The 10,235-nt window shown below is 37.4% G+C and overlaps 1 pseudogene; it reads right to left on the bottom strand.

Annotated features, from left to right (window-relative positions):
• Positions 1-6,346: 6,346 nt before the first annotated feature.
• LOC141511772 (large ribosomal subunit protein uL6-like) lies at positions 6,347-6,957 on the bottom strand (annotated as a pseudogene).
• Positions 6,958-10,235: the final 3,278 nt, after the last annotated feature.

The raw sequence follows: 10,235 nt of genomic DNA, 5'->3' as shown, positions 1-10,235 counted from the left end.
TGGGAAGAGTTAGAGTTAGAAGAGGTAAGAAAAGGTTTTTTTTTTTTCTTTTTAAGAATGGGGGGGGAGATGAAAGATAAAGAAAACAAATGCTTATTAATTGTGATAAAACAAATTTGGAAATCTTTGGGAGGTTTCATCTTGCTCTGGCAGCACTGACTATGCATTTTTGGATTGTTTGAGAGGAGTAGGTCAGACCTTTTGAGGGAAGATCTTCCCCATCATCAGACGAGCTAAGGGCTCTGAGGATACAAATACTGAGGACCTGATCTCATGGTTAGGATAGTCATATTATACATTTATTCCTTAGCTTTAAAGAAGCATATGTAACAGAAATCTTGGCTAGTTAAATTTCAGTTTAATTCAATATACCCTTATTAGTTACCTATTTTGAGAAAGACACTGTTCTAGGGCTTGAGATTCAAAGACAAAAATGATTTTAAAAAAGCAATCCCTGCTCTCCAGAAACTTATGCTCTATGGGGGGGGGGGGGGTGAAAATAGAATTTTGATGAAACATATTAATTCATTTATATCTCAAACATAATTTGCTTTCTTCAGTTTGGCTTTTGACATGAGATTTATGTTGATCTAATCTCTAGTCTTTCCACTTCATGACTTTTCACACCTGAAATACACAGTACTTTTGAGGCCCTTGGAGACTAAAGACTAAAATCATGTGGGTCTAGTTCATATTGTAAGAAGACTTTTACAGATTCAGAAGAATACTTAATATTGATCTTTGTGGCACTTGAGATTCATTATATTTGACTTGTAGAAAATATGACATTCATTGAGTCTCTCTTTAAAAAATAACACAACTTTCCACTCGAATAAGCTGTATGAGGATCAGCAGAATGAATTAAGAATATTTAATTTGGGGAAGGGAAAAAATCCTACAGGCTCTTCAGATATTTAAAGGGTAGCCCATATGTCAGTTCCTAATGCCCATCTTCTCACAATTGCCTTGTATTTGTTTGGATATTCTTGCTGGGTCTGAGGGCTTGGGGTGCCATAGTCATCCTCTCTTCACTATGAGGACTCCTTCAAATGACATGAATGTTGTGACCAGATTCAATCCTGGGGCAAACTTGGCCTCCATCAGCAGAGTTAGGTTACCTTTTTCTCAAGCTCTCTGACCCATTAAACCCTTACCTAGGCACTCTGGGAATGATTACAGCTTCGTCTTGAGTTATCCCACGAACCAGGTAAGGGACAAATATTTCCGACATATAAAAGAAATACTAACCTAAGACTCAACCACTCAGTGGTAGGAAGACTTAAAATAAGATTCGATAATTTAACCTACAATTATTGCTATGTTCTTTTAGAAGACTGATTTGTTGTTTAGTTGTTTTTCAGTCCTGTTTGACTCTTCATGACCCCTTTAGGGGCTTCTTTGGCAAAGATACTGGGGTGGTTTGCCATTTTCTTCTCTAACTCAAAACTTACAGATGAGGAAACTGAGGCAAACTGAGTTAAGTGATTTTCCCAGGGTCACCCAACACGTCTCTACATCCAGGGCCATCCCTAGCTGTCCTGATCCATATCTGGCCACTGGACCCAGATGGCTCAAGAGGAGCAAGTGAGAATGGTGACTTTGCACACCCCTCTCTTACTTAAATGTACTTGCATATCATAGCATCACCTCCCCGACCTCATAGTCTTCTTTGAGAATGAGAGACAAACAACAAGAAGTCTGAGACCAGATCTGAACTCCAGTCTTTCTGACTCCAGGTTTGATATTCTTTCTTTCCCTGGGAAACTGATACATAACCTCATTAGAACATATATCTCATCTTCATTGTGTACTATCTCCTTGAAGTCTCTGTATCTCTTGGCTATTCTGGTCAGGGCTTGGGCTTCTTCTCTCATGTTTGTGATGACATTTTCCAGAGCAGGAACTCCCTTTTCCTCCAATAAGCTCCATCCAATGGATGGGTACCTCTGGACCTCTTGAACACTCCAGATCACCTGCAAACCTCAACACACATCCATCTTAAGATTGATGGTTAGTCACAGGTTCTTAGGAAAGAAACACAGAAGGGAAGAGTTAACCAGACTTAAGGCTCAGACTTGTTTAACGGAATACCTTCTGGCTTCCACTTTGTTGTGGTGGCTTATATAATTAGGGTGGGGGAAAGAGATGATTAATTAGCCCCTTCCCAGAACCCTTTTGTAAGAGGTTTGCAGAGGACTCACATGTGAAGCTGGGAAGAGAAAGAGAAATGAGTGTGGTTGACGGTGGGTCTCTTCCTTTGCCAATTATTCATGGGAATGCTCAATGGTCAATAAAGGAATTACTTCATATCTTAAAAGTATAAGCCTTCACCACTGAGTCAGTCACTCATGGCCATAAAGACAAGAATGAAATAGCCTTTACTCTCAAGTAGCTTTTGTTCCATCAGGAGAAAAGTGCTGGACTTGGAGCCAGGAAGACCTAGAGATTAGATTGCAAGCTCCTTGAGGGCAAGGACTCTCTTTTACTTTTGGTTTGTTTGTTTTCCCAAACAAAGGACTTTTTTTGGTTTGTTTTTGCTTAGTACTGGGCTTGACAAATAGTAGGTGCTTAATAAATGTTTATTAATTGATTAGTATCCTGCCTCAGGTACTTCCTAGCTTCATGAACCTAGGAAAGTCACTTTCCTCATTTCCTCATCTGTAAAATGAGTGTTTTGGATTTCATCCAAGGATTTTTCTAGTCCCCAAATTCATGGTCTTACAGTCCTCTGTACATAAATCAACATATACATAAAATATAAAATAAATGCATAAATACAATTTTCACGAAGGAGGGAAATCTCTCTCACTCATGAAAATATATGAGTGGATACATAATATATTCAAAACAACTGCATAAATACAAGATACTTTTTTTTTGTTGGTAAGGAAAGCTTCCTCCCTGTGAAAATAAAACATATACATAATACATACAAAATAAATGAATAAATACAAGATAATTTTTTGTGGGGAAATAAGGCTTCCTCTTTGTGAAAATATATCAACATATACATAACACATATAAAATAAATGCACAAATACAAGATAATATTTTGTGAGAACAGAAGTCTCCCTCCCATGAAAATATATCAACACATACATAATACATATAAAATAAATGCATAAATACAAGATAATTTTCATGAGGGAGGGAAGTCTCACTCATGAAAATGTATCAGTGGATATATAATACATACAAAAATGCATAAATACAAGATAATTTTTGGGGCTGCATCAGGAAGGCTTCCACCTTGTAAAAATATAACATATACATAATAAACACAAAATAATTGCTTAAATAATTGAAGATGATTTTTTTAACTTTGAAGATTTTATTTATTTTGAGTTTTACAATTTTCCCCTAATCTTGCTTACCTCCCCCCCACCTCCCACAGAAGGCAATTTGCCATTCTTTACATTGTTTCCATGGTATATATTGATCCAAATTGAATGTGATGAGAGAGAAATCATATCCTTAAGGAAGAAAAATAAAGTATAAAAGACAGCAAAATTATGTAATAAGATAACAGTCCCCCCCCCCCCTTAAATTGAAGGTATCTTTGCCCTTTGTTCAAACTCCATAATTCTTTCTCTGGATACAGAAGGTATTCTCCATCACAGATAGTCCAAAATTGTCCCTGATTTTTGTACTTATGGAATAAGCAAGTCCATCAAAGGTTGGTCATCACCCCCATGTTGCTGTTAGGGTGTACAGTGTTTTTCTGGTTCTGCTCATCTCACTCAGCATCAGATCATGCAAATCCTTCCCTGAATTCCCATCTCTCCTGGTTTCTAATAGAACAATAGTGTTCTGTCACATACATATACCACAGTTTGCTAAGCCATTCCCCAACTGATGGACATTTACTTGATTTCCAATTCTTTGTCACCACAAACAGGGCTGCTATGAGTATTTTTGTACTAGTGATGTTTTTACCTTCTTTCTTCATCTCTTCAGGGTATAGACCCAGTAGTGGTTATTGCTGCATCAAAGGGTATGCACATTTTTGAAGCCTCTTGGGCATAATTCCAAATTGCGCTCCAGAAAGTTTGGATGAATTCACAGCTCTACCAACAATGTATCAGTGTCCCAGATTTCCCATGTCCCTTCCAACATTGATCATTGTCCTTTCTGGTCATATTGGCCAGTCTCAGAGGTGTGAGGTGGTGCCTCAGAGATGCTTAATTTGCATTTCTCTAATAAGTAATGACTTAGAGCAACTTTTCATATGACAATGGATCGCTTTGATTTCATCATCTGTAAATTGCCTTTGCATATCCTTTGACCATTTGTCAATTAGGGAATGACTTGTTTTTTTTTTTTAAATTTGATGCAGTTCTCTGTATATTTTAGAAATGAGTCCTTTGTCAGAAACACTAGTTGTAAAGATTGTTTCCCAGTTTACTACATCTCTATTGATCTTGGTTATAGTAGTTTTGTCTGTGCAAAAGCTTTTTAATTTAATATAATCGAAACCATCTAGTTTGTTTTTAGTGATGTTCTCCATCTCTTCCTTGGCCATAAACTGCTTCCCTTTCCATAGAGGTGACAAGTAAACTACTCCTTGATCTTCTGGCTTGCTTATACTATTGTTTTTTTTATGTCTAAATCCTGTATCCATTTGGATCTTATCTTGGTATAGGGTGTGAGGTGTTGGTCTAATCTAAATTTCTTCCATACTAACTTCCAATTTTCCCATCAGTTTTTATTGAAGAGAGAGTTTTTATCCCAATAGCTGGACTCTTTGGGTTTATCAAACAGCAGATTACTATAATCGTTTCCCACTATGGCACCTAGTCTATTCTGCTCATCCACCACTCTATTTTTTAGACAATACCAGACAGTTTTGATGACTGATGATTTATAATATAATTTTAGATCTTGTAGGGCTAAGCCACAAGAATATAATTTTTGTTGGGGAGGGAAGACACCCTCTCTGCAAAATAAGAAACAGTTATCATCTGTTTAAAACCCTAGTCCAAGCATAGGTTAGGGTTAGGGTTAGAAAGCTAAAACATCTGCAAATCTCTACAAAGTGTATTGCTTCATTTTCCTGGCTCCAGACTCACCACATTTAACCCATGTTAACCACATATAAATAAACACTTCTATGCCAGCTTTCAATGATCATCAGCAATGGCTTTACCTAAAATGTTTAGTAGTTAGGTCATGTCTCTGAGGAATACTACTGAACAGCGTCAGGTTCTACTTACAGAAAACTAACTTAATCAGAAACAGGGGAGAACCATTGAAAGTCAAGAGGAAAAGAAAAAAAAAGAAGAGATTTGTAGCTGGGTGAGTCTTATCATTCTCTTGGATTTCTCCCAATATATTGTTTTGACTTGATGTGATTCTCTACTTAATCATTTAAAATTGTTGAGTATAAACTAGAAAGAGTATCAGTTATGGAAGCACCATGATGGAATCCTGCCACTCAATGTACTGATTTACACCAAACTCTTAATCTTTCTATGTCTCATTGTATCTCATTTCTTTTCTTTTCTTTTTTAGGGTTTTGCAAGGCAAATGGGGTTTAAGTGACTTGCCCAAGGCCACACAGCTAGGTAATTATTAAGTGTCTGAGTGGATTTGAACTCAGGTATTCCTGACTCCAGTGCCACTGTGCCACCTAGCTGCCCCATGTATCTCATTTCTAAAAGTGGAGGAGAGTTCCAGATCACCCTGCCTGGCCTCCCAAATTCTTTTAGGTCAAAGCCAATATTTTGTAAACTAGTGGAGGAGTAACAAAACTCACCATTCCCAAATCCATTCTTCTGAAATTTGCTGTTTCTGTTGAGAGCATTTACTATTCTTCTAGTCACTTAAGTTTGCAATCTAAGAGTTATCTTTGACTTTATTCTCTCTTATCCTTCATATTCAATCAGTCACTAAATCTCGTTGATTCTACCTGCATGTGATACTACCTATCCCCTTCTCTCCACTCAGATGACTATCATCCACTCAAGCCCTAATTGTGTTTCACCTGGACTACTGCACTGATCTGATTGCTCCAATTATTCTCATCTTTCCCCCTTTTCATTCCAACTATGACATTACCAAACTGATATTTCTTTTTTTATAAAGTATTTTTATTTTTTTCACATTACATGCAAAGATAGTTTTTAAATTCATCTTTTTGTAAGATTTGGAGTTTCACATTTTTCTTCCCACTACCTTCCCCTCCCACTTAACCCTATGACAAGGAGTAGTCTGATAGTTCCATATTAGTCATGCTGTGAAAGAAGAATTAGAACTAAAGGGGAAAAAGCCAGCAGAAAGAAAGAATAGATATATTTTTTTTGACAAAAAGTATTTTTATTTTGACATCTGAATAAGTGTTGATTCCTCAGGACACAGCCTTTGGCATCTTTTCCGACTTATTCATCAGGTTGTTTTCACTGTGCCTTTCTCAGAAACATAGATACCATCCCAAAACTTTCTGATAACTTTGTTTTTGACTATAGCGGCCTGATGGATCAGGGCAACTGAGTTTGATACAAGTTCAATATCATTTCCTTCAAGAATCAACTCATCTTTCTGGGCTTGAGAAACCGCACAAGGAACACCTGGTCTCACACGCACTCTTCGGATATATTTTTCACCCAAGAAATTTCTGATTTCAACAAGTGAGCCATTCTCTTGAATAGCAACATTGATGGGGAAGTGAGCATACACAGACCTCATCTTTTAACGAAAACCCAGAGTAACACCTTTGATCGTGTTCTGCACATGACTACAGATTGTGTGTACAGTTGCAAGTTCTTTTCGATTTCCCCACCCCTTGTCCACCCGGAGCTTTTTTGTCTTCTTTCCAAGGAGACTGAGTTCCACATTGATATGGTTGAAATCCCTGCGGAGGATTCCTCTGGGTCCCTTCACAATAACTGTCTGATCCTTGAGAGAAATGTCAACATTTTTTGGAATGTCCACAGTCTGGTTGCTTAAAATGGTCTTCATCCTGATCGTGAATGGGCCAAAGAGAAGAATAGATATATTTCAAAAATGTGAACATAGTATACATAGCTCTGCATTTAGACTCCATAGATTTTTCTCTGGATGTGGATGGAATTTTCTATCACAAATCTTTTAGGATTATCCTTGATCACTAAACTGCTGAAAGGATATTTCTAAATTCTAAATCTAGTCAGTTCACTGCATTGAATCAAGAACCTTCAATGACTCTCTGTTATCTCTTGGATAAAATATATAATTAATAATATATATTCATGCCCCTAAAACATTAGTGTTATGATCCTGGGTACATCACTTAATCTTTTTGTGACTCAGTTTCTTCATCTATAAAAATGGATTCAATGGCATTTAAGGTTCCCATTCAGCTCTAAATCGTATGTCTGGAATCACAGACTATAGAGATTCTCAGAGCCAAACCCTTCATTTTCTAAGTGAGAAGGTCCAGGAATATTAAGTGTCTTGCCTATAGTCACAAATCACTGGCAGAACCAGGACTAAAATCTAAGACAAGGGACTAGTGCTCTTTTGATTAAATTTATCTGCCACTCCACATAGCTATAGAAGAATGGAACCCTTCACAAGGCTGCATAGAACTATTGCATTGTTACAAACTGGCCAAATTCCTAGAAACATCTAGATCTAGCTAAAGGACTAGCTCAAATGAACCTTTGGGAGTCTGGAAATCCTTCTTTGGGAAGAGACTTGTACCTCTAGAAAATAGAAAACCATATTCTTTTATGCTAGTTAGCATCACCTTTCCTCAAACTTCTGTTTGAAACCTTAGTTTCCCTTCCTCCCTTTTAGGAGAATTTCTTTCAAAAATCAGTCTAATCTGTATACTTTGAACAACTCTCTCTCTCTCTCTCTCTCTCTCTCTCTCTCTCTCTCTCTCTCTCTCTCTCTCAGAGACAAGTGGTCTGACCCATCTAACCAGGCAGGAAGGGGGGGATAAATTCCATTGGGATAAAAAGAAATCATTTCTTATTTTCCCTTGAATACGCCCCCCCCCCAAACCCACCATCATTAAGCAGACTTCTTCAACCTCACTTGAGTGCATTAAAGTTCTAAATGAGGCCATTATTTTTTAAAAACTGGGAAAGGTATGACATTTCCCCTCATTTCTTTCTCAGTTGCTTTCATCTGAACGACTTCCAAACTGAGTATATGAATGTTAAGGTTGGCTCATGGAGAATGCTTTCACAAGGGAAATTTCTTTATTTTAATCATCTTTTATTTAGATATATCAAGGCTTTCAAGATAGCTAGTTGGCAAAATGGATAGAGCCTTAGACTTGAAGAATTGGAAGACCTAAGTTCAAATCTGGCCTCGGACAATTTTATGTGATCTTGGAAAAGACATTTAATCTAACAAAGTCTCAGTTTCCTCATGGTTAAACACACACACACACACACACACACACACACACACACACACACACAATTTTAATGTGCTAAGCTGAGGCTAAAAAAAATGTCTGCTTAATGATTAGGAGTGTGTATTCAAGGAAAAAGAAGAGATGATTTCCCTTCATCCCAATGGAACTTTTCCGCCTGCACTGGTTAGCATCACATGAAAAGAATATAGTCAAATTCGATGAAAGTTTAGAGTTATGAACCAGAAAATATGATGTGAAGATTCATAGGGAGTTTTCCACCTTTTTCAAGTTTAACATTAAACTCACCTGCCAATGGGCAAAGCTCTTTTATGTTTTCCTTTTGTTCAATGAGTAGGCCATGCCTATGAATGTGCTGCCTAGATAATGACTTTGAGTTTATTAGAGTGATTCCCCAAAGCTGCTGCATCTCGTTTCCTCTAGGAATTGCGGAGCATCCACAAAGTCAGTTGTAACACATCATCAATAAGGTTCAGGAGAGAAGTGGTGTTTAATGTTGTTCAGCAGTTTCTGCCAGGCCTGTCTCTTCATGACCTCCCTGGGGTTTTCTTGGCAGAGATACTGGAGTGGTTTGCCACTTCCTTCTGCTGCTTATTTTACAAATGAGAAGACTGAAACAAATAGAGTTAAGTGACTTGCCCAGGATCACACAGCTAGTAAGTATATGAGGTTGGATTTGAACTCGGGTCTTCTCAACTACTGGTTGGTTGCTCTATCTACTTGTGTTACATAGCTACCCTATATGTAAGACGGCATCAAGAAACTGTGAGAGGCAAAAAGAAGATGTGGAGAGAGGGAGAGAGAATGGATAACTGCCCTGCCTCAAGAACTCTACCCATCCTTGGAAGTCTTCAAAGCCATGTGATCTGTGACCCCCTCCACCATGTATTTTTGTTTTCATTTTGCATATGTGTGCCTGCATATATGAAACATGCATGCCTATGTACACACATATTTATATGCGTATATAATACATACATACATACACAAGACAATAATTGGTAATGTGTTTCAATTCCATTTGTGCCTATAACACAACTTCCTAGAATAAATTAGATGGGGTAGATTTGGGGAATGATTCCAATAACTTTAAGTCTTTATCTTGGCACATGTATGTGTGTATTTATATTTGCATATATTTATACATAAATATAAGTTGATAACACTGTGTATTTATACAAATATGTTCATATAAACACATGTGCATGAATATATTGATATATCCACAAATGCACCTAATATATGTATCTATCACACATTGTATCTCCCTGTGTATATATTTACATATACATGACTTTTACACACTAATGCATGTATTGGATAGAGTTCTGGGCCAGGAAGACTTCTCTTCTTGAGTGCTGATTTCAGATACTTATGAGTTGTGTGACTCTGAACAAGTCACTTAACCCTTTCTGCCTCAGTTTCCTCACCTGTAAAATAAATTCAGAAGGAAATGGCAAACCACTTCAGTATCTTTGCCAAGAAAACCCCAATGGAGCCACAGAGAGTTATACATGAAGAAAGGAACTGATCAGCAACAAAAATATAGAGTTTTCCCATAGGATGCTGGGTATTTGAATGGCAGGGACTGGTTTCTTTTTGGTCCTTGTACCCCCAGTACCCAAAGAAAGTGAGAAGGGTCTCTAGTTCATTGGGAGGACCCTTTGTCACTAATTTATTGGAGACAAGGATGTTTTGATATGGATGGGCAGGTATTGATGGATTGCAGTCAGTGTCACAGGAGGAAACAATTCAATACAATTTGATTCCGCATTTATTTATGAAACTCTTGTGAATGAGTGACTGAATGAAAGAATGAAGTGAAAAATATGACCTTCATTAAGCTCTTGTTATGTTCAAAGTGTTGTGG

The sequence above is a fragment of the Macrotis lagotis genome, chromosome 2 (genome assembly GCF_037893015.1).
Source record: "Macrotis lagotis isolate mMagLag1 chromosome 2, bilby.v1.9.chrom.fasta, whole genome shotgun sequence".
Taxonomy (NCBI): domain Eukaryota; kingdom Metazoa; phylum Chordata; class Mammalia; order Peramelemorphia; family Peramelidae; genus Macrotis; species Macrotis lagotis.
This window is presented reverse-complemented; position numbering and strand designations above follow the sequence as displayed.